This window comes from Trichosurus vulpecula, chromosome 2 (genome assembly GCF_011100635.1).
Source record: "Trichosurus vulpecula isolate mTriVul1 chromosome 2, mTriVul1.pri, whole genome shotgun sequence".
Taxonomy (NCBI): Eukaryota; Metazoa; Chordata; class Mammalia; order Diprotodontia; family Phalangeridae; genus Trichosurus; species Trichosurus vulpecula.
In genome coordinates this window covers 428,915,627-428,919,671 of record NC_050574.1, presented here as the reverse complement: position 1 = coordinate 428,919,671, position 4,045 = coordinate 428,915,627, and the positions used below count along the sequence as shown (strand labels likewise).

At 39.6% G+C, this 4,045-nt stretch overlaps 1 pseudogene; it reads left to right on the top strand.

Annotated features, from left to right (window-relative positions):
• The first annotated feature begins 2,176 nt into the window (after positions 1-2,176).
• Positions 2,177-3,220, top strand: LOC118840156 (annotated as a pseudogene).
• Positions 3,221-4,045: the final 825 nt, after the last annotated feature.

Below are 4,045 nucleotides of genomic sequence, written 5' to 3'. Positions count from 1 at the left end.
TAAGACAAGCAAGCTCTGGAGTTTCTGAACATGCTGGAGCTTCTCTGCCTAAGTAGTCTTTCTGCATCTAAGAATAGTATCAGGTGCTCCTGTAGCCTCTGTCATCTGCACTGATCTGGTCTATTTACCTTTACTAGTAAATTACTTTTCAGATGTGAATACTTTCCCAGTACTTGCAGACTTCCACTTATGTTTTTGGACAGTCTGGCCTCTCTGCTTACAGCTAAAGAATTTCAGGATTGAGGTGTCCTTGTAGGCTCTCTGCTCTGTTTACTTTCCTGCTTTCTGGTGGGACTCCTTTCCCAGGTCTTTCAGGCTTCAATATGTTACATATTGAATATGTTCAATATGTATTGTGTTATTTTATTGACCTACTAGATAGTAAGATTCTCTGAGACAAGAATTGTTTACTATCTCAATTTGGCATCTTCCCAAGACAATGTTCTTCACATAGGAGGCCCTTGATACACATATGCCATTTTCTTCTTCCCTAGTTTCATAAGTACTCATAGTTATCCATAGATTTAGAGCTAGAAGAGATCTTAGAGGTCATGGGTCCAAACTCCCCATTTTGCCAATAAGGAAACTGACACATATTAACTGACTTGGTAGAAGTGGAATGTGAAGTCAATTCCTCCTAACTCCAAGCCCAGTGTCTCTATTATGCCAAGATGCCTTCATCTAGAAAAGGAATAATTCCGATGCCACCAATTTAGGCTTATGGAATTACTATATGGATGCTAAGAAGAAAGGCTAACAGAAGAGAAAAAGCTATTATTTGCATAGGAACTACAAATAGCCATAGAATATAAATGATTGCATATGAAATAATTAGATTTTGATAAAATATGATACTTCTTAAAATTTTCCAGTATGTGGGTGTTATGAATAATTAACAGTGTATTATTCTCTCTTCTTAGATTTGTAGAAAGCAGTGAATTTCTCACACCCACTTAACAGTTTTATTAAATACTGTTGTTTCATTTTTTAAAGAGGTCATCATACTCTTAAATTAGTTTCAAATACTTTTTATAATTCTTTTTTACATTTATATTCATGTGATTATGGCAAAACTATCTGTGCTGAATATAAATAAAATGGATATAGAGAAAATGACAGTAATAGTGAAAAAATAAGAAAACAAGGAAGCACATTTAAAATCCTTGTGCAGACTATTCACCTTCTGAAAAGGTAGTTCAGATTTAGAATCCCAGAATATTCTTATTAGAAGAGGGTCTGAGGAGTTATTTAGCTCAACTTGGACTTGAATAGCAATCCCATTCATAACATTCCCAAGAAGCTGTCATTTAGCCTTATCTTGAAAACCTGAAATAATTGGAAACAAAAGTGGCCCAATCCATTTGGAATACTCTAATTGATAAGAAGTCATATTTATTTTTTGCTTTTTTATTGGGTTTGTTTTCTTCTATATTAAGATCACAGTGACTGCTAATTATTATCTTTCCAGTCAGCCAGGTTCTCAACCTAGGAATCATCTTTGGCCTCTTACTACCACCACTCACATCAATCATTTGCCAAATCCAGCCAATTCTTCTTTCACAACATCTCTTTTATAAACCTCATTCTCTCTTCTGACGCTAGCATTTGGACTTATGCAATAACCCGCATGTTGGGTTCCCTGTTTCAAATTTCTCCTTACTCTAGTTTATCCTCCCCTCTGCTGTCAAACTGATTTTCTAAAATGCAGACCTGACCATATAACTTCCAATAAAGAAACCCAAGTGGCTTCCTATTACTCCCAACATCAAATATACAATCATCTGTTTGTCTTTTAAAGTCCTTCTTAACCTGGCCCCTTCTTATCTTATAATCCCTTTGAATTATTCCTCCCTTCAGTGACACTGGACTAATTGATGTTCCTTACACAGGAAATTCCATCTCCTGACTGGACATTTTCATTGGCTGTTCTTCATGTATGAAATTTTCTCCTTCTCTCTCTCTCTCCTGGCTTTCTTAAAGCTTCACTTCAGGAAGCCTTTCCTAATACCCTTAATATTAGCACCTACCCTCTCTTAATTAACTCCAATTTATCCTGTGTGTAAATGGTATCTGTGATTATTGTTATTATTATTGAAAATAATCATTATCAGCTTTTGGCTTTTCTTCCAAGCTCGGTGCCAGGATATGTTGTTTTCAGTCACATCCCTGAAATGAGATGGTGAAGGTCGGAGTCAACGGATTTGGCCGTTTTGGGTGCCTGGTGACCAGGGCTGCATTCACCTCAGGTGGAGTAGACGTAGTGGCCATCAATGGCCCCTTCATTGACCTCAACTACATGGTTTATATGTTTCAATATGATTCCACTCATGGCAAGTTCAAGGGCACTGCCAAGGCTGAGAATGGGAAGCTGGTGATCAATGGAAAGGCCATTACCATCTTCCAGGAGTGGGATCCTGCCAATATTAAGTGGGCAGATGCTGGAACCAAGCATGTTGTATACTCCCCTGGAGTCTTTACCACTGTGGAAAAGGCTGGGGCTCACCTGAAGGGTGGAGCCAAGAGGGTCATCATCTCTGCCCCTTCTGCTGATGCCCCCATGTTCGTGATGGGAGTAAACCATGAGAAATATGATAATTCCCTTAAGATTGTCAGTAATGCCTCCTGCACTACCAACTGCTTGGCCCCCTTGGCCAAGGTCATTCATGGCAACTTTGGCATTGTGGAAGGACTCATAACTATATTCCATGCCATTACTGCTACCCAGAAGACAGTAGATGGTACCTCTAGTAAGCTGTGGTGTGATGGGTGTAGTGCTTCCCAGAACATCATCCCTGCTTCCAATGGTGCTGCTAAGGCTTCAGGCAAAGTCATACCTGAGCTGAATGGGAAGCTCACAGGCATGGCCTTCCATGTTCCTACTCCCAGTGTATCTGTTGTGGATCTGACCTGCCACCTAAAGAAACCTGCCAAATATGATGAGATCAAAAAGGTAGTGAAACAAACATCAGAAGGACCCTTGAAGGGCATCTTGGATTACACAGAGGACCAGATTGTATCCTGTGACTTCAACAGTGACAGTCACTCTTCTACCTTTGATGCTAGCACTGATATTGTCCTCAATGACCACTTTGTCAAACTCATTTCCTGACAATAAGTGTGGTTATAGCAACTGTATAGTAGACCTCATGGTCTACATGGCCTCCCAGGAGTAAAGTGGAAAGCCATGAACCTTCATCCCCAGCCAAAAAAAGGAGGTCTACCACTGGAAAGCCTGCATTTCTAACCTATGTTCCTGTACCGGGGATCCATATCCCATTCACATCCTTGTCCCAAAGCACCCCTGTAGTAAGGGGGAGAAGCCTAGAGTCCTGTATTGTGTACCGTCAATAAAGTCACCACATTCAGTGTAAAAAAAAGAAAAGAATCATTATCATATGTCTTTATACATAGTTGTTTTCATGTTGTCTTGTCCATTAAATCATGAGCTTCTTGACAGCAGATACCGTTCCCCTTTTCTTCGTATCTGACACAGAGCAGACTCTTAAGAAATGTTTGTTGACTTGACTATCAACCTCTAGGAGATTCTCCTTTCCCTACTGAGTTCAGTGCCTAGCTCCCACTCTCTCTCTACCCTAAACCCTACCCTCAAACTAGAGAAATTCAGCATACTCTCACAAATGTTCTAATATCCCAATTCCTCAAACACCTGTTTCCATGACTTACTCTTCCATTCCACCTCGGTTAAACACAGAAATAGTCTTAACCTTGATTTTCACTTTACTCATTCATATTAATGAGCTTCAAAGCCAGTTTTCATGATCATAATATTTTATCATTCCATCTTTCCTTTGGCTTTAAAATCTCTATCTCTGTTCTTCATCCTCATCATAAACTCCATTCCCACCAGCCTGTAGTATGTTCCTATGCCATCGACACTACAGTGGCCATAATTTTCTCCCTTACCTCTCCTATTTCAGCCCCTCAGTGAAGCAAGTCAATCTTACATTATCTTCTACTCTCAAAAGCCTTTCACCCTTTTCCTTTGTTCTATATTTAATGCAACCTCTAAAGCTAACCTGCGACA